This window comes from Schistocerca piceifrons, chromosome X, assembly GCF_021461385.2.
Source record: "Schistocerca piceifrons isolate TAMUIC-IGC-003096 chromosome X, iqSchPice1.1, whole genome shotgun sequence".
Lineage (NCBI taxonomy): Eukaryota > Metazoa > Arthropoda > Insecta > Orthoptera > Acrididae > Schistocerca > Schistocerca piceifrons.
This window is the reverse complement of record NC_060149.1, coordinates 119,815,061-119,836,335: the sequence shown is the minus strand read 5'-3', so window position 1 is coordinate 119,836,335 and position 21,275 is coordinate 119,815,061. Positions and strand designations below refer to the sequence as shown.

The 21,275-nt window shown below is 41.5% G+C and overlaps 1 protein-coding gene across 1 annotated transcript in view; it reads right to left on the bottom strand.

Moving 5' to 3' along the window:
• The window catches only part of LOC124723078 (ADP-ribosylation factor-like protein 6), an 85,826-nt gene extending 67,835 nt beyond the window's left edge, over positions 1-17,991 (bottom strand). Inside the window, exon 1 of the mRNA XM_047248254.1 lies at positions 17,890-17,991. The gene's annotated coding sequence lies outside the window, so the exon portion shown is untranslated. The remainder of the gene's footprint in view (positions 1-17,889) is intronic.
• Between the last annotated feature and the right edge of the window lie 3,284 nt (positions 17,992-21,275).

Here is a 21,275-nt window from a genome sequence, read left to right as displayed (position 1 = left end):
GAGCAACAGTGTCCTTAATTTGCTGGGAAGTGGCGGTGCGGTCCCCTACGGCACTGTGTAGGATCCTACGGTCTTGGCGTGCATCCGTGCGTCGCTGCGGTCCGGTCCCAGGTCGACGGGCACGTGCACCTTCCGCCGACCACTGGCGACAACATCGATGTACTGTGGAGACCTCACGCCCCACGTGTTGAGCAATTCGGCGGTACGTCCACCCGGCCTCCCGCATGCCCACTATCCGCCCTCGCTCAAAGTCCGTCAACTGCACATACGGTTCACGTCCACGCTGTCGCGGCATGCTACCAGTGTTAAAGACTGCGATGGAGCTCCGTATGCCACGGCAAACTGGCTGACACTGACGGCGGCGGTGCACAAATGCTGCGCAGCTAGCGCCATTCGACGGCCAACACCGCGGTTCCTGGTGTGTCCGCTGTGCCGTGCGTGTGATCATTGCTTGTACAGCCCTCTCGCAGTGTCCGGAGCAAGAATGGTGGGTCTGACACACCGGTGTCAATGTGTTCTTTTTTCCATTTCCAGGAGTGTAGATATTCTCCTTGAGAACATTTACATAATGTTTGTGTGTATATTTAAACTGCAATAATTTTTCTACTATCTACTTTACAGAGACATTTTGTTTATTGGTGTTGGTACGTAATGTGCAAATACTTTTCTCGACCGACCCTGTATGCTAATGTCCTGGCCACCAGAGTAACATCGAAATCTTGTTTTTTCTCAATCACGTTGGCGACCTTGGTTCCACCTCATTACTTTCCTTGCAGCTGCCAATCCTAAGGTAATTTTGAACAGTCTATAGGGGACCCTGCGGCTCTCCTCTTGCCATACATACACACACACACACACACACACACACACACACACACACACACACACAAACACGAGCATGCACAAACGCACGCACGCGCTGACGGACGGACCATTTCCGTAGTAATCGTTAAGATACGATTAATTACAGGTCGAACATAGACAGATGAAGCAGTCAGTTAGCTCACGTACTGCTGTCCATGATTGAAACGGGAAGAAAATGTAGTGCATGGGTCGGTAAAAAAAAAGTACCCTCAGCCAAGTCCCTTCCAGTTCAGATATGCCTTTGAAAATGCGTGACTAGATTTTCTGGAGTTCTTTGTCTGTAACTGATAACACTGGTCAACACTCATTTTCTTGCCAAGGATATTTGAGTGGCATTAGGATGGGTTAGTGGTGCTGAGGACGAATATAGCAACCATTTATGCAGTTTGGCTCTAGTTTTTGAGATAATGCATGATTTATTCAAAAAATTAGAAAAAATTGCTAATACTGAACTCGAGCGCTACAAACTACAATGAAAAAAGAAAATAATCTTTATAAATAGCTTCTATGAAAACCTGATAGGCATTTGTCCACGTATAAAACATAATTGAAAAGTTTCTCTATAAGTATATCATTTTCCGTCCATGACGAACCGCTTCCTGCACGCTTTCCTTTTATAGGTCTCTTCAGAACAGTCACGTTGCAGATTCCAGCAATAATCTGCCATCATATGCCTGTCCCATCTTCCTTTATATCTTTCCTCTATTCCTTTCATATCTTGATGGAACCGCTCTCCTTGTTCCTCACTGAAATCACCTAGATTACGAGGAAATCGATCCAAGTGGCTGTGAAGGAAGTGCAATTTTATGATCATGTTAGCTCCTAAGTTTTGAAAGTTAGTGAGCATGTTTTTGACCAGTTCCTCGTAATTGGGAGCTTTATGATTGCCCAAAAAACTTTTTACAACAGCGACAAAACTGTTCCAGGCCGATGTTTCAGTGACAGTCATGACACTTGTAAAATTGGTATCGTTGATGAGCCTGCGAATTTGAGGACCATCAAATATTCCTGCCTTAAGTTTTTCACTACTGAGTCCAGGGAACGTATTGCAGATGTATGTGAAGCAATTACCATTTCTGTCTAAAGCTTTGGTGAATTGCTTCATTAGTCCTAACTTAATATGTAATGGTGGAAGAACAATCTTGTCCCTACTAACCAGAGGTTCATTAATGATGTTTGCTTCACCAACAGCCATATGTTCCCTTGGAGGCCATGTTTTCTGCTTCCAATGTTCGTGCTTTGCCCTACTATCCCACATGCACATAAAACATGGGTGCTTTGTGTATCCACTTTGTTGTCCAAGCAAGAAGTTCACCATTTTCAAATCAACACAAATCAACCACTGGTGCTGCATATACTGAATTTTCTGCAGAACCATCTTGATGTTAGCATATGCTTCACAAAGTTTTGTTGAGTGGGCAATTGGAATAGATGCGTAACGATTGCCATTGTGTAGGAGGACACATTTTAAACTTCTAGTGGAACTGTCTATGAAGAGACGCCAGTCCTCTGGTCTATATTCTGGCAGCCCCAATTCAAGTAAAAGTCCAGGTATATTGCTGCAATACACTATAACCTCTTCTTGGTTGAAGTATGGAAGAAGGTTTTCTTCTCTCGTCCGGTAAGCTGTTATTTTAACACTTGGATGAAGACAGTTCTTTTCCTTAAGCCTGGATGCTAAGAGTTCTGATGCTTGCTTTGAAAGATTGAGTTCTCGTATCAAGTCACTGAGCTCCTTCTGGTCGAACTGCTGGGGTTGTGTCTCACGTCCTTCGTATTCCGAACCACTACTTGTACATTCCTCGCCGTGCACATCGTCATCTGATGATGTTAGCGTGGGTAATGTTGTGAAGGTTGGTACAGGAACATCGTTGCTGTGCACCACCGGTCTTCTTGCTGACTCCAAATCGGGATATTCCCACTTTCGTTTTTTGAACCTATTAAAACCTTTCACATTAACAATGCAAAAATAGCAATCATCTGTATGGTTCTCCTGCTCTCGCCATACCATAGGCACTCCGAAGTTTAAGCTTTTCCTTTTTCGTTTTGTCCACTGCCGTAAGCACTCCACACAGCATTTACAAACTTTATGGGGTGCCCACGCCTTGTCTTGATCTCCAAGTTTAATTCCGAAATATGCCAGATACGCTTCCTTCACAAAAGGAGTGATATTCTTCCTGTTCTTTTGAAGAACGTATTCACCACAAATGTAGCAGAACTCATCTGGATGGTTCACGCAAAGACGGCGTGAAGAACTCATGTTTTCATAAAACGAAATTGCACAAATACTACATATTATGCAGAACTTTCTTGTATTTGCATGTCAATCACATCCAACAAACATCATTAATTGTTTTGTGTGAAATTAATACTCATCTCTTATTTGCTATGTCACGATGAAAAGGTTCTATCTCCTTGAAGCTGCACTGCACATGTGTGTGACTTTCGACCATCGCCATTTTTCTTGTTTACACTGAACGCTACCTATCGGCTGTTGCGGGGATTACCTCGGCCAACAAATGAATGTCGAGTACCGCCGAATTCAAATCTGCACAACCCTCAATATCTTCAACACATGCACCGCACAACAGGACTGAACACATGCTGACAGTGTGATGTTTGCATGATGTAATCCTCAACCACACAGATGCACTCCCTGAGCACAATTGTTTAATAAAGATAGTACAAATCACTAATTAAAAAACAGGTAGCAAATACATTACACCATATATGGACCCTGCAGTCGATATTATCCACATGAAACTCTCATTTCCACAAATAACCTATATCTCAAAAACCAGAGCCAATTTGGAAAAAGTACAAATATACTCGGAATGAGTATCATAACAATATCCCATTTTCGTTCAAACTTCCCTGGCAACGAAAAAAATATTTCATTTTGTAGAGCTGTGTAATATATGAGTTATTTCACTAAAAAATAAGTATGTTTCTGTAATTTTCAAGCGAATATGTGGCATGTCCTTTCTTCCCTTTTTCTCTGCCCTTATTGGTTTCATTCTGTGCTTTCTTTCTCTAAAATTCAGTTCAAGTGCAGGCAAGTCACTTACAAATTTAACAAACCATGACGTCAGCACTTGGCCGGAAGTTGGTTTAATAATAATACACTGATTTTTTTTCTGGATGCAGCGAGTGTATTGGTACCGACAGTGAAACACAGCGGCTGATGCTTTACCCACTGATTGTGGTTTCCGTCTGTGATGACTTCGCTGTCGACTGGCAGGTTCTGTACGAGCGAGGCGGCGCAGTGATTAGAATAGTGGAGTCACATCAGGGAACTGACCGTCCTGCCATCCAGGTTTATTGATTCCGTAGTTTCCCTAAACCATTTATGGTGAAAGCCAGAACGGTTTCTTCGAATAAATTACGTTAAATTTCCTTTCCCATCCTTGTGCACTCATAACTTGAGCGCTGTCTGTAATGAATTCGTTATCGATAGGCAGCAACAAATTTAAAAGAAACATCCCTGCTTTGGCAGCAAGCTGCAGGAATACGTTTCGTGGTGGTTGGTTCTTTTATAATTGAAGGTTCCTACAGCTAACAAGATCCATTATAAGGTTTATAATTGTATTACAACCATGTTTCTCAAAATGTCAATGTCTGTCAAAATAGCATCAAGATGGTACCGTTTGGGTTCGAAATTTTTACGCTTAGGAGAAAAAAACATACACACACCCTGCGTGGTTATTCTGTTATTTAGCGTTATTAAATCGCAATGACCGCCAGAATAAATTGTATGAGATTTTAGTCTCCGCGAACCGCTTCACTGGTCTGTGTAGTACTCGCCTTGGGAGTTTGCGCTGTGCTGTGCTCCAGCAGAAATTACCGAGGGAGGTGGTAATGAAATGAAATGATCGTATGAGCATTGTTGGCCGCGATGTTCCATTCGGGTTCGACCACCAAGTGCAAGTCTTACTTCAATCGGCCCCACATTGGCCGACTTGCGGCCGATGATGAGGATGAAATGATGATGACAACACAACACCCAGTCCACGAGCGGAGAAAATCTCCAACCCGGCTGGGAATCGAACCCAGGTCCAGCGCATGGGAGGCAAGCTCTTTACCACCCAGCTAAGCTGGCGGACGCGGGAGGTGGTGCAGTGAAGAAATGATTGTTATTAAGAAGCAACCAGGTAAAAAAACTAAGGCCGGCTCTCCCGGTCTAGGTTTTCGTTGTTTTTCTAATCACTTAGAGAGGAAAATTAGCGTTAACGTCCTGTCAACGACGAAGTGATTAATGACAGACCACAATCTCTGATTAGAAAAGAAAACAGTCCGTGCCCTTTCAAGGGAACCACTCACATTAAAATACATGGTGTTTATAAATTAGTTGTACAAAAGTAACCATTAATTGTGAAAAGGGTAAATAACTGACAGAAATGTTTAATATAGCACTGAATGCTTTATATCTTCAAGTACTGTTTCCGCCTAACACTGTCAGTTTCCCATTCTCAAAGGATATTTTTGGTTCAGAAACGGGCAGTTCAGGCAATAAGTGGTGTAAGTTAGCTAACCTGTTGTCGACCCCTCTTCACTAGTCTGGGTATTCTGACATTGGCCTCTCAATATATATATATATTCTTTGCTGTCGTTTCTTGTTGGCAATATCAGCTTATTCCCAAGAATTAGCAGCTTTCACTCAGATAATACTAGGCAGAAATCCAATCTGCATTTGGATCGCACTTCCTTAACTCTTGTGCAGAAAGGTGTGCGGTATACTGCTGCATCCATTTTCAACAAGCTATTACAAGAATTCAAAAATTTTAGCAGTAATCCATGCGCTTTCAAATCGAAACTAAAGAGCTCCCTCATGCGTCACTCTTCTATTCTGCCGAGAAGTTCCCTGAAACATTAAGCTGATTCCTATGTTATATTGTTGACTGCGTTTACTTTAACTTAAGGCTTGACTTTTTTTGGGTTCATAAACATTTTATTCTATCTGTTATTGCTTTTACGTTGTAATTTCATGTACTGACACCTTCCATGACCTTGGAGATTTGCTCCTTAATTTGGTCCTACGGAACTAGACGTGTAAAATAAATAAAATAAAAAAAACTGGGGCAATGGCAAATCCGCCGCTGCAGATGATGTAGATCTTTACATTTTAGTACACGTTGGAGTTGAAGATTACGCGTTAAAGTGATGGAACAGACATGAACAGGATCTACCACGCATGGCTGCAGTTACAAGACGTATTTTAAATATCCCAGCAACAAAGGCACCTAGTGCAAGATGCTTTAGTGAAGCTGGTATGTTATTAACAAATCGGGAGAACCAGTTAAATCCAAACTGCGCCAGTTATCTACTGCTGATCAATAATAACTATAAATTTACTTCAAGTGAAAAGTTTGAATAAATGGTTCAAATGGCTCTAAGCACTATGGTACTTGACATCTGAGGTCATCAGTCCCCTAGACTTAGAACTACTTAAACCTAACTAACGTAAGGACATCACACACATCCATGCCCGAGGCAGAATTCGAACCTGCGACCGTAGCAGCCGCGTGGTTCCGGACTGAAGCGCCTAGAACAGCTCGACCACAGCAAAAGTGTGAATAGTTGCGGCTGTGAATATATAATGTTCTTCATATTTGTTGTATAGAGACAGTCGTCTCTTAGATTCGAGGGATAGTATTTATTTAATGGGTATGTAGATTCCTGTTATTGACAAGCAGAACAAATCTCCTGTTTGGAAATGAGTATCTTTTTCTGTGCTTGTACTGAATATCACATATTTTCCACATGCTGTATGAAGTTAGCTATGGCACGTAAGACTTCTTGGAAATGTTACTTTTGTGTTAGAGAGAGAGAGAGAGAGAGAGAGAGAGAAAGAAAGATAGAAACAAGAAAGAAAGAGGAACGAAGGCAGAGAGAGGCGTTTGATTTGCAGAGCGCGGCGAGACGGGGTGAACTTAGACGTCAGCGATGACGGTGATGCTCGGTTATTCGCATGTCCGGAGTTCAGACATCAGACATGGAGCGAGTACGTGGGGGCCTGGACACGAGCTGCTCGGTCCCCCCTTCAGCAGGCGAGCCGTAAACCCTCCTAAGCAACCAGTGTGGACTTTTATGGGGGTGATTAAGACATCGTCTGGTGAGTTATACATTATCTTGAAGGAGACGGTTAACGAGTAACTTCTGTTAACTAAGCAAGTTGTGAACTCAGAAACGTACGCTGTTTGAGTAGATGCGGAAAACCATCTGAGAACCACTTTGGGGCTGGCTGTCACGTCGTTGTTCTCTGGTTCCGATATATTCCGTTGACCATTTTGCTATATCGACATCGCTGTCACTTGATCGGGGACAATAGTTTATTAGGACAACGATAAGGAAAGAAACAGCAAGCGCTTGTTTAAGGAAGCATCTGCGTAATCGCCTAGAGCGATTAAAACCGAGCGAGGCAACTCAGGGGTAAGATGCTGGAATCGTATTCGGGAGGACGGGGTCTAAATCCCCGTCCAGCCTTCCGTATTTCGATTGTTTTCCAAACTACAGGGTTTTTATAAATTAGTTACACAAAAGTTACCTTTAATTGTGAACAAATAAATAGCTTACAGCAATAAATACAGTATATCAAATGGTTCAAATGGCTCTGAGCACTATGGGACTTAAGAGCTAAGGTCATCAGTCCCCTAGAACTTAGAACTACTTAAACCTAACTAACCTAAGGACATCACACACATCCATGCCCGAGGCAGGATTCGAACCTGCGACCGTAGCGGTTGCGCGGTTCTAGACTGAAGTGCCTAGAACCGCATGGCCACACCGGCCGGCTACAGTATATCTTCTGGTTTTATTTACAAATGTTCGATGTGGATACCTTACCGGGCAGACTGCCGAACTTGTTCAACTGCTCCATCAGAGACTGCAGGCCGACACTGACCCGGCGTCCTATGTGATACACAAACACTTTCGGTGAAACGATTGTGCCAATTAATAACTGTTTATATTTGAGGTGGTGGCTTGCGATATTTAGTCTAGAATTCTCTCTAAACTGTAGTAGCGGATTTGGATTCATGAAGCATAAACAACACTATGAATGCGCTGCACCGATAGACTCCATGATGAATGAATAACTCATTCGCACATAATGTCTACCCGAATGGGAAACCGACCATTCTTAAACGAAAAATTACAAATAAGTACAGGGCTAACATGTGCAGCACAGTACTTAAATATTCTGCTAGGGACTCAATCACATCCATGAGAATCCTTAGTCTTCCATCATTTCATTATTGACTCAATCTCCCCCTTGTCAGTATCACAGAGAAGTATTTCAGACATCAATCTCGGAAAGGCATTTTCCAAGAGAGTTACATGATTCAAATGTTCAAATGTGTGTGAAATCTTACGGGACTTAACTGCTAAGGTCATCAGTCCCTAAGCTTACACACTACTTAACCTAAATTATCCTAAGGACAAACACACACAACCATGCCCGAGGGATGACTCGAACCTCTGCCGGGACCAGCCGCACAGTCCATGACTGCAGCGCCAAAGACAGCTCGGCTAATACCGCGCGGCTTGCATGATTCCCTATAGAAACTAAATTTTTATTTAATTCACCAGCAATGCTCAGCAAATGATTGTTAAATACTGTACATGTATCTGACTTATCAGTAACAGAAATATTTCTACTACGAATCGACTTTATATCGTCGACCTGACACTTCCTACACAACTGACCATATGGTTTTACTTTTATCCTATGAATTCGCTATTCTATTTGCTTACCACATACTCTTTGCCTTCCTAATAACATTTTTCAGCACCTTGCAATACTGTTTGTAACGGGCTATCGTAGGTTGATTGTGACTACTTCTAACATTTTGGTATTATTCCCGCATTGTTCTACAGTAATTGAAACGATCTCTCCTCCTGGGAGGCGATGAGACTTGACACTTGACGGCTCTGTCTTAATAAGCAACGGAGAGAGAAGTAATACAGAACTGCATGAAGGTGTACCTGAGAAAATGTATTTCACATTGATAAAATATTATACAAATTATAATATTTCCGTTTGGCAATAAGACAATTTGCACTAACTGTACAAGAACGATTACGTTAATGATTGCATGTAGTAGCCGTAAAACTAGCACACTTTTGTCGCACACCCCTAAGAATTTCCTGCTTATCATTTGTATCAAGTATGTAGATATCACGGGAAGACTACCAAAAGAACGTACCAATTTTATGGTTAGAGGTCATGACGACTTTCTTATGTACAAAAGTAAGGGCTTGATTTTTAATCCCTTGTATCTCATATTAACAAATACATATGTCAAGTACACATCATTTACGCTAGTTAATTGCAAATCTATCCTTTCTAAGTATCATAATGAAACAGTACTTGCAGCTGCAGTAATGTAACACACCTCACACTATTTCACAATCATTTTCGTTTACACAGCAGATTTGTTGTCAAACCAAAGAAGAACTAACTAGATTGTAGGTTCTTTTTCGCCTTCTAGGTCATCAGTTCCCTCATTAAATGGTTTCAGGAAATCCACAATTGTTCCTGTAAACTAATTGTTATAAAACTTTAACCGGAATTATTTTCCGTCATTAAAGCAGCAACTTCGTTATATTGAGTGTGTATGGACTGCTAGCTGTTTCGACGAATACTGACCTCTTGTTTGGAAGATAAGCAGAGACGCGTTTTTTTCATGTACCATACAACGTATTTCTCGATACTTATTGTTCCTGCGATCTTTGGGGCATCATTTAACAAAAAGCTACCTTAATCGAAAGTGTGGCTAAGAGCAGCACAAAGAACCTTTCTTCATATTCTAATGCTTTTGGTATACTGACACCCTGGTCTCTGACAAAAAAACAAAATTATGCAACATGTCCGGCGAGATGTTACAGTCCGCCATACTCTCTTATATATTTTTTTAATATTTAGTCCCATTTTCTTAAAGTCCGGGAATAAAGTATTATTCACAACAGACTAATCCGTATTAATGTCACATGCTGAAAGCGTCAAACGATGCACCTGGTTGTGTGAATCAGTCCACATATCGGCGGCTGTGGCAAATTATTTATTAATATCTTTATTAATAACAGAAGGCATTGTTCTTGGTTCAAATGGCTCTGAGCACTATGGGACTTAACTTCTGAGGTCATCAGTCCCCCAGAATTTAGAACTACTTAAACCTAACCAACCTAAGGAAATCACACACATCCATGGCCGAGGCAGTATTCGAACCTGCGACCGCAGCAGTCGCGCGGTTCCAGACTGTAGCGCCTAGAACCGCTCGGCCACCCCGGCCGACAGGCATTGTTCTGTTTCATATTGCATCAACCTATTCTTTGAAATGTCCGCTTGTATAAGAGGAATGTAGCATGACATCTTAAGAGCTGATTTCGCTAAAATGTACATCTAGACCTTCTTAGCCCAGTTCTTTAAAATCTTCACGAGAAACAGCATTTAAAGATCTCATATCTTTGCCGCATAACGCAACACATTTTGCTCTTCTATTTACTTATTTATTTATTTTCCTGCTGGTGTGTAGGATTTCTTACAATTGTGCGTCTTTAAATGAGTAGTTTCCGACTGGAAAAACAACAGTATAGAGCAGTTCATGCACGATACGTACCCACGGGACTTTCTGTTTTCGTCTACAACCAACAGAAACTTATGTCATAGTTCGCGTTTTAGCCTTCCAATTTCTTCAGTGCCTATACACTGGTTTCAATGTTACTGCACTGGCTTCCTCATGCTGCAGGATTACAGACAGAAGACGAATGAGAAGCCTGTACTGGCAGCAGTTGCGCACATATCGATATACGTTTAACGTATTTATCAGACATTACCTAGTATTCGGTCATGCCTCCTATGCTCGGCCACAATAATTGGTGCTATGTCAGGAATCAGTTACTACCTGAAACTGCGTTTGCTCTTTCCGCTTTCTTCTTTTACGGAGATATGTTGAAAAATTAACGGAAATTGAGAAGATAAATCAGTATTGTATTCTACATAGTTAATGATCCAAGGCAGCGTGTCAGAAATAATATTGGGTATCCTCCATCACACGAAAATTAGCTATTACATAATAGCAATAGCATATGCATTAACATCGGTAATAACGGAATAATAGCACACTACGTATAAGAGAAGACACAGAACACCGTTTCCATCAAAAGTGGCGAAGGCGCTTCATGATAAGCCCTGTGTCTTGTCCTTAAGTGGCGGCATTGTTTCCGTCGGGAGGACGACGGTTCAATCCCGCGTCCGGCCATCCTGATTTAGGTTTTCCGTGATTTCCCTAAATCGCTCCAGGCAAATGCCGGGATGGTTCCTTTCAAAGGGCACGGCCGACTTCCTTCCCCGTCCTTCCCTAATCCGATGAGACCAATGACCTCGCTGTCTGGTCTCCTTCCCCAAACAACCCAACCCCATTGTTTCCGTACCATTCACCGCACTTCGTTTTCGTAGTTGTATCTGAGCTGCCAGCATCAACGCTTGCTCTCCACTGGTGCAAAAGCAAAATGCTAATGAGAATTCTGTTTCTGGTACTGAAAGTTGTCAGTCGATCAACAACCTACAATAAGTCGTCTGGAATCTAGTAACGAAGAAGTACAGAGAGTAAAAGTGTCCCTTTCTGTTTGTAGTTACGCTGAGTGTCAAGTCACGACATATAGTCGAGAACACGTTCGCCGAAGAACGGCTATGTCTCTTAAACAAAGTAGACACTTACGAGAGTGTTTTTCCTGGGGACCGTCACTTATAATCATCATAAGGAACAAAAGAACATACAAATACTTCAACCCTTTCCTCGCTACATTAAACGCTTAGAACTCAATATATTTACTAGTAATACCGGAAGCGATTAGAAGACTGAACAGTAAGTAATATACACTGACGGAAAGAAGTCACAATACCAAGGAATAGTACGACATAAACAAAAGTTGGCGCGCGTGTTTCTACATTTGAAAGATGTCTATTCAGTTTTCTCGCCAATCGCGTAAGAGTGGCGCAAGAAGCGCCGCTATGAGGATGCAAATCAGGTTTGCTTTAAATACACGATGCAACGATCGTGAGCGTTAGTTAGCTTTGAAATTCGACGTGATGAGTTGATGTTAGTCCAGAATGACTTAAAGACGACAAAAAAGCCATTATCAGCACCTCACTGATTTCGAATGGGGTCCTGTAACAGGGCTAGGAGAAGCTGGATGTTCCTTTTGCGATATTGCAGAAAGACTTTGCAGCAAAGTACCCACTGTACTTGATAGTTGGCAGCGGTGGTCTCGAGAACGTACCGCCGCAAGAAGATAGGGCTCCAGACGACCACGTGACGCTACCGAGAGGGAAGACCATCACGTTCGGCGTATGGCTCTTGCGCATCGTATTGCAGCTGCTGCAACAATTTTCGTAGCGGTTGGTTGCGTAGTGACACAACGAACTCTTACTTCAAGGATAACTCCGACCTAGACGCCCTCTAGAGTGCATTCCACTGACCATAAGCGACAGCCATTTGCAGTTCAGTGGTGTCAAGCGAAAGCTCATTGGAGGACAAAGTGGAGATCTGTAGTGTTTTCTGATGAAAGCTGGTTCTGTCTCATTGCCAGTAATGGCCGTGTGTTGGTAAGGAGGCCAGTTGAGGGCCTGCAACCAATCTGTCCGCATACTAGACACACTGGGCCTACACCTGGAGTTACGGTCTGGGGTGCGATTTCGTATGGCAGCAGGAGCACTCTCTTGGTTATCCCGCGCACCCTGACTGCAAATTTGTATGTCAATCTGGTGATTCGAGCAGCCGACTGAAGTGGCCGAGTGGTTCTAGGCGCTTCAGTCTGGAACCGTGCGACCGCTCCGGTCGCAGGTGCGAATCCTGCCTCGGGCATGGATGTGTGCGATGTCCTTAGGTTAGCTAGGTTTAAGTAGTTCTAAGTTCTAGGGGACTGATGACCTCAGATGTTAAGTCCCATAGTGCTCAGAGTCATTTGAACCATTTTTTTTTTTTTTTTGGTGATTCGACCTGTTGTGCTGCCATTCATGACAAGCATTCCAAAGATATCTTCCAGCAGGATAACGCTCGCCTACATACGGCTGTTGTAACCCAGCGTGCTCTACAGAGTGTCGACATGTTGCCTTGGCCTGCTCGACCACCAGATCGGTCCCCATTCGAGCAGTCCGCAGCTCGTGGTCGTGCGGTAGCGTTCTCGCTTCCCGCGCCCGGGTTCGATTCCCGGCGGGGTCAGGGATTTTCTCTGCCTCGTGATGACTGGGTGTTGTGTGATGTCCTTAGGTTAGTTAGGTTTAAGTAGTTCTAAGTTCTAGGGGACTGAAGACCATAGATGTTAAGTCCCATAGTGCTCAGAGCCAGTTGAACCCAATCGAGCACATATGAGACATCATCGGACGACAACACCAGCGTCATCCACAAACAGCATTAACCGTCCCTGTATTGACCGACCAAGTTGAACAAGCGTAGAATTCCATCCCAATAACTGACATCCGGCACCTGTACGACACAATGCATGCACGTTTGCATGCTTGCATTCAACATTCTGTCAGTTACACTGGTCAATTGATGTAACAGCATTTGACATTTGCAATGGCTTATCTCACGCTTGCATTAACCTGTGATTTTGCGATGTTAATCACTTAAATATCGCCGCGCGGGATTAGCCGAGCTGTCTTTGGCGCTGCAGTCATGGACTGTGTGGCTGGTCCCGGCGGAGGCTCGAGTCCTCGCTCGGGCATGGGTGTATGTGTTTGTCCTTATGATAATTTAGGTTAAGTAGTGTGTAAGCTTAGGGACTGATAACCTTAGCAGTTAAATCCCATAAGATTTCACACACATTTGAACATTTTTGAACACTTAAATATTTTATCTAGTTAAATGTATTCCCAAATTTTCATTACTCTACATTAATTATATTTTCGTGTTGCGATTTCTTACCGTCAGTGAATAAAGTGAACTACTTTCCTCGCATCCAGCAATACTAGAATTTTACGGACTTCAGAAATTTAAGTCTACAAAGTTGGATTATGTTATCTTCGTTGGACTATAAAATGGACTATGGTTGTGCTGTGCTTTGTTAAATCAAAGATTTTTAAAAAATTGAAATGTAAAGAGTTCCGCTACTCAGTCATCTGACTGTGCTGATCATATACATATCTATAATCTCGAAATAACGACAGGGGCGTGTGGCATACAGTACTTTTTACAGTGCCATATACGAAAACTTATTCCCAATCTGTTCACAGATGGAGCAATGGATGACGCTTTACATGCATCTACCTGTATGCTAGCTGCAGTTACCTCCATGGGAGTGGCACTTAGGAAAGGTCTGTAGTACACGTGAAAATGTCCACGCAGTATTAAACTAGTTCGAGGCTACGCAGTTACTGTAACTAAGAATCACTTAGACAGACGCAGGAAATGCGCAAATTACAAAAGTGCAGCAACCACTGTTACTGCAATTATACGAACGCGTGGTGCCCAAAAGAACAGACACCACGCAGAATCCGCATCTGTGATAAATTAGATGTAAATTGAAAGTGGAGAGGGGGATGAGGGAAGAAAGGAAAAGAAAAGGAAGGGATAACTGATATAAGCTACATCGAGACATTACGCAGAATCAGCGGCGACGAGTGCAAATGTATACCGGACAAGGATTCGAACCTGGGATGTCCTGCTTACAAGGCAGGTACGTTAACCACTGCGCCATCTGGGACACAGTGTTGTCGCAACTGCGCAGACTGTCTCGGCACACCTCGAGGCTGACCCACATTCCCACCGTGCGCCGCCTATCCACAGCCCCTGTTCATTTCCTCCATGTTCGTTACACAGAGATCAAGCTTTTGCTATGGACTCTCGATATTATTAAAAATATCAACAATCCTAGTTCACAACATGCAGCGATGTTAGAATGTACAGGGTTGTTATCGACACCAAACCAACACCGACAACGATGATTTAGGTATGCATGATGACGTGATAGATAAAGTATACGAAGATATTGGTAGGGTAATACAGTGCGCAAGGCACTGAAGAATGTGGATCCATTGCCAATCTAGGCGAATCAATAATATGCGGATGCACAAGTGCGTCCGACCTCCTGCAGTAATCTCTGGGTAGCGAGCATGGAGGAAATGGACAGGGGCTGTGGATAGATGGCACTCGGTGGAAATGTGGGTCGGTTGTGAGGCGTGCCGAGATAGGCCGCGCAGTTGCCATAACACTGTGTTCCGGATGGCGCACTGGTTTTCGTACCTGCCTAGTAAGCAAGAGATCCCAGTTTCGAAACCTGGTCTGGCACACATTTTCATTCGTCGCCGCTGATTCCACTTAATGTCCCAATGCAGTTGAGATCAATAATCCCTTCCCTTGCCTTTCCTCCCCTTCCACCTTCAATACTGTTACTGAAAGAGTAAAACACTGACGTCACAGGAAAGGAACTGCATCATTTTACTCGCTGTAGTCTTTTTTAGGGTTCAGTGTCTCAACATGTAAAAACGGAACCCTTACAGGATCACTCTGTTGACCGTATGTCCACCAGGCTGTCTATCCTACTGTTCAAAACCATTTTTCTCATAAACAGGTAAACGTATCAAGTTGAAATTTACGTCACATACTGAGGTCTATAGTTCCTTGGTGGTATAAAAATGTTAAGCTTCTTAGTGAATGTAGTCAAAGGTCACATACTTTGATTCTAGCAAACTCACTCATCAATACCTATAGGGTATTTCCCGTTGGTCTCGAATTATAAAATTTGGCAAGAAGAAAGGTTTCACATTCAAGTAATGAGAAAAATCCGAAATTCTTAATTTGTAATTATATCAGAACAAAAATATTTCTTTTGTCATTTGTTATCCTACTTCAAACTTGAAATTAAAACATTCTCGAAAGTCTAGGAATCTCTGGGATCCTTTAATGTACTGACGGGGACAGTTATGTCGTTAATAGGTTATGCGGTACTCGTTTCTCACAGTCACGACATATCTCCGAGTTGCCTGTAGCAACGTCGATAACACGAAAAAACCGTCGAGCTCCCAGATTTCTGGAATGGATGAACTGTCTATAAACATATTTAACTCTATGTGGAACCTTCAGTGCGCGAGTCCTACTAGCACCTGGCCAATTCTTTAAATTACTCATTAGTTATAAGTTAAGCATGGGACAAGGAGTTTGAAGTTTTTGACAATATAAGGCGCAAATATACATTTGTAAACATGTAACTGGTAGACAGCACAAGGAGCAGGTAGCAAAAAAATAATGTACTGACGGGGACGGTTATGTCGTCAATAGATTATGCGGTACTTGTTTCTCAAAGTCACGACATATCTCCGAGTAACTGCGTCTATAGGGGGGAATCGTGGAACAGAATAGAGGGATACTCCAAAGAAAAACCGGCAAAAAACATATCCGACGAGGTGTAGGGGAGGACAACAAAACTCACTCCTTTAGAAATAATCTTCGCAGACTGAAGTTGCATTGTGCCCCGCTTTCAAAGACACATGTATCAATTTAGTGTCAGTCTGAATATTGACTAGTAGCAAGTATATCCAGAGTCGTGAATCCGTAAACTGTTTCGTCATTTACCGCGAAACTCACACGAGTTGCTCCCCCTCACCTGTGAAGATCCTGGATAAGCTATTGAAAACCGGCCCAATGCCCGCAATGTGTTTTATTTTTAAGATCTTTTCGACGTTATGACTGCAATAATACTAAGGACGTAATAGCAACCGAGGACGTCCATACCTGGAGAAAAGGGGGACCGCCACCACGCCCAGCTCTCAGGAAAAGGTAAAATATAGTGTAGCCAGGCGTCTTTCTTTCAAGCGAATGATTTAAAAGTCGGTATTATGCAGGTTTTTAACAGGATCGTAATGGGAACTTTTTAATGGCTACTTACAAGTCGCCATTTGTCTTCCAAAATATTAAAAATGTCCCATACCCCAAAGTCTAGCCCCCCTCTCCCCTTACAAGATATCGTACAGGCGCGGCAGCAGCTCGGTTTCTATTACGAAATGCCGGTGGTTTTGTACAAGTTAATATCTCACTATTCGCTTGAAAAGCTTTAGGGAAAGCACTAAACCTAGATATTGGTTAGCAGAGGGCGATTCGAATCAGAAAAATATATGTATTCGGCCAGATAGTTTACATCTCAGTATTTGATGACTGCTAAAAACTTGAAGACTTAAGAAATGAATTCAGATCCTCAGGAAAATTAGCTGCATTCTCGCAAATACAATCCGTGCGATGAAAGACAGAATGACATCTTGAGAATTAGGTATACAGTACCTCCAGATAGAAGCATAATATTTTTAGTATTTTAATAATAAAGCCCTTTAATTAACATAAAAGGAAGCCACTTTATTTATTTATTTTATTTTTGTTATTAATTGGCTCCTTGGATCAAGTCAGTACAGTAGGTTGTACAATTGATATGGGATAAGTCCACTTACGAAGAGTAAATTCTTAATTCATTGTTTAAAATAGTAATACAACGCTGCTGTTGTCAGAACCTTGCTAAATGATAAGATCATGAAAATTCTGCAAGCTATATAAAAAAAACTAATAAACAAATATTTCGATCATTCTCACAGGCCGAGAAGTCATCGCGTAACATAGGTACCCTAGTATCCATTAACGGCTCGACAATGAGGTCATATCATTCAATTTTACATACTTTGTCTTAAATGCAATAGACACTCTAAAATTTAGAAACATCGAAAGTTTGAAGAAAATAGTTTGACGATCAACTGCGCAAGAAATGCCAGAAGTTTTTCAGCGAAATTGGAAATAATGAAGATGAAAAAGTCACGAAATATCATTCTCAAACATCGACGGATCGGGAAAGAGATAAAAATTTCATGAAATATATGCAATGCTAAAAAATTTTGATTCAAACAGTAATGAAATTTTCTTGAAGGGACACATAAGTTAATGCACGTAAAAAACCAAAGTCAGTTGCTAAGTATAGTGCCATGAGTGTCTTGCCAGACAAAATTAAGTGATGTGCTTGAGTGCTGTTCAAATGATTGTAGTTTACCTTTCTACGAACCACTAACACGGTACAGGGAAAACGAGAACTTAATACGGAGTGACGTTTTCGTCAGCAGAGCCACGCTGCTGTGATCTGGATCGATGTGAGCCCACATGCCAGACAAACCGTTGGGGTAGGGGGCAGGTGTCCCCACGCGCATGCTTCGTTGAGTTCAGTTCCAGTCCGTTGTGCAGGTTGCACGCTATATGTTGTAGTAGCACACTAGCTGATTGCCGGACAGAAAAGGAAGATTAAAAGCAAAGCATTATACATTTACTGTCACTTCTCAAATGGCATACACGGCACGGTTTCCTCATCTTAGGATAATATCAATGTGGCGACAGCAATGCTATCTGCCCATTTATTTAAAAAAAAAAAAAAAAAAGGGAGAGTTGGCTTTAACGTTGGCTTTAACAAGAATGGGGAAGAAAAAAGGCCGTGCCATTTTCAATACAACCATCTCGCTATTTTCATAATATATATGGTCAAACCTCTGAAAACCTATAATTTCAACTCCCTCCTTAATGAATGCGAGTCCAGTGTCTTGACCAGAACGCCAACTATCTTGATAAAGAGCGAAGTAGTGCACTCTGAGCTCGCATTCGTGTAGGTTCCGTCGAAATGGGGATGGCCGGTACCCTCGACCTGTCCACGATTGAGTGTTGTCTGTAAATAATTTCATTGTAACAGTGGTCGGCAATTAATGCACAGTCCGTGTGACTGAGTGGATGAAACAACTGAGTAGGTAATGAAACAACAAACCTGTGTAAAGTTCCAAACATGGCAAGGAAAATGAAATAAAAATCAAAGAAGTAGCAAATGTTTGTAGTTTGGAAAAATAATGACATCACAAGGCATCAAGTTTTCAGACTTAAACATCAATGTCCCATTACCAAAATGCATAAAAAATAAGTCTTACTTTTGTTTTTATGTCCTAATTGTATTATAAATGTAAATTACAAAAGTTTTTAACCAGATACATTTCACTTTATTGGTAAAACATCATCAGTGTTGATTCTGTAAACATTTTGAATATATAATCCACTTTCATTCCTGTAGAATTATAAAAAATATGTATTCAACATGTTACAGAATCATCAGTCACTACATTTACCACTAAAATTAGTACAGTAGCTGCTATGGAAGATGGCAAAAATCTACACACCACAATACTGTAAAACTGGCCATGTCTTGAAAATCATACATAATAGAACTAGAAATCAGAGGATGCTAAAACAGATGCATGATAAACCATGAACAAAACTTGAAGGAACACTTTTTAAAAAGAAATATTCACTCACCGCCATCATTAATGAAGGATTATCTCTAGAAACTATAGTGCAAAGGCAACAAAAAAGCAGCATAAGAATCATATGATCATTACCTTTCACTAAATTACTCCCCACCCCCCACATACATACACCAATTAAATGGCTCAGTGTTTCAGTTTCATGTCTTCCATGTATGTTATATTTTCTACAGCCTAAACTGAGTTATTTAATCAGAACTAAGTACAAAAAATGTCACTACTTAAAAAATAACAAAGATGGTATAAATCTTTATTTACAGGTGTGGATGACACTATGGATGCAAATTCTTGAGAGATATTCAGAAACACTGCAATATGAATTAGTAATTCATTGGTAAATATAACAGTAGCATAGCCAGACACCATTGTGAATATAGCACCAACAATGCCTTATGCACTGACTCCAGCAAATGACCGTTTTCTCAGTAGGACACCAAAATTTTACACACTCTGCATATGTTGCTCGCAGTCAAGTGACTGGCAGCACTTCAGAATGCATCATGACATACTCGCAAGCTGAACTGTTCATGGAATGAAAATTTGCTTACATTAAAATTACAATGCAATTCCTCTTTCTACTGAAATATTCACTTGATCTGGTACTAGTATCATGGCACCCACCTCAAAATTGTCCCTGGCTTACATTTATCTCTTCTTTTAAGCTGGGATACAAGATAAGAGACTTTATAGAGCCTCAGGTAAAACTGACCCTTTTTGTTCAGTGGTCTCTCATCAAACCTCTCATTTTATTTAAGGCATACAGGCCACAACCTGTCTTCACTCCCTTTTCACGGAGGAAGTGGTAAAAGAAATGCTTTCAAATCTTTTCCAATTCAAAGTCCCCAAAAATTAAAAATAACAAAGTGCTGCAGAGAAAATATTCACAATGTGAAATTCTGCTAGTTACGAATTTTTATTTCCCTTTCCTCTTTAGAATTAATATTGGCCATGACTGTTCTGTTTCCAACAACATAGGATTTTATACTCTCACTTTGAATATACTCTGTTTCTGGTGTCTCCCTTTCAGATACCAACAGCTACAGCACACACTTCTCCAAAACTCAAGTTTTTAATATTCTTAAATTCACTTCAAGTTCCAGTGCACTCTTTTTCTTCATTTCAATTCACTGTCTCCAACTAATCTCTAAATTCGATACAATTTCTTGAACGCTGTGAATCATCTGTAAAATCTGACGTTACTAGCTGACCCTCAACGTGGGATCCCAATCTCTCACCAAAATCAACTCCTCTAGAAATTCATCAGTCATTTTCTCTAGTGAAGCGTCTTTTCTTGGCATGACAATAATGCTTGTATCATCAGGTCCTGATCTGTTTAACTTGTAGCAGTTCCCATGGTCATTGGCTATACCATCACCTAGTGCTATGATCGGCTGTGCGAAATGCTGTTCCTTGCATAAACATTTTGAGATACTCTCAGGTGAATAATACAGAATACAGTTCTCCATTTTAGCTCCAAAAATGATCCCATCTCTTAGCAGTATACTAGAACCGTAATATTCCCTTTTGCATTTTTAACTCTGGGGATAAGTTGTCAGTTGTATGTCTCTCTTCTTTCTGTGCTAAAATCAGATCTACATGAGGGTACGCAGATCATTTTTCTTCTAGTGTCTCATTTATAAATGTCTCTGTTATGCTCAAAATCAAATGAATTGCTAATAACCAATTTCAAATCAATGAATGTATTGTAAAGCTGCAGTTAACATTTTTATCTGCTTTCACACATGCTTGCTTCACATATGAATCCCATACATACATGTTGTTGTTGTGGTCTTCAGTCCTGAGACTGGTTTGATGCAGCTCTCCATGCTACTCTATACTGTGGAAGCTTCTTCATCTCCCAGTACCTACTGCAACCTACATCCTTCTGAATCTGCGTAGTGTATTCATCTCTTGGTCTCCCTCTACGATTTTTGCCCTCCACGCTGCCCTCCAATACTAAATTGGTGATCTCTTGATGCCTCAGAACATGTCCTACCACCCGATCCCTTCTTCTAGTCAAGTTGTGCCACAAACTTCTCTTCTCCCCAATCCTATTCAATACCTCCTCATTAGATTAGATTTA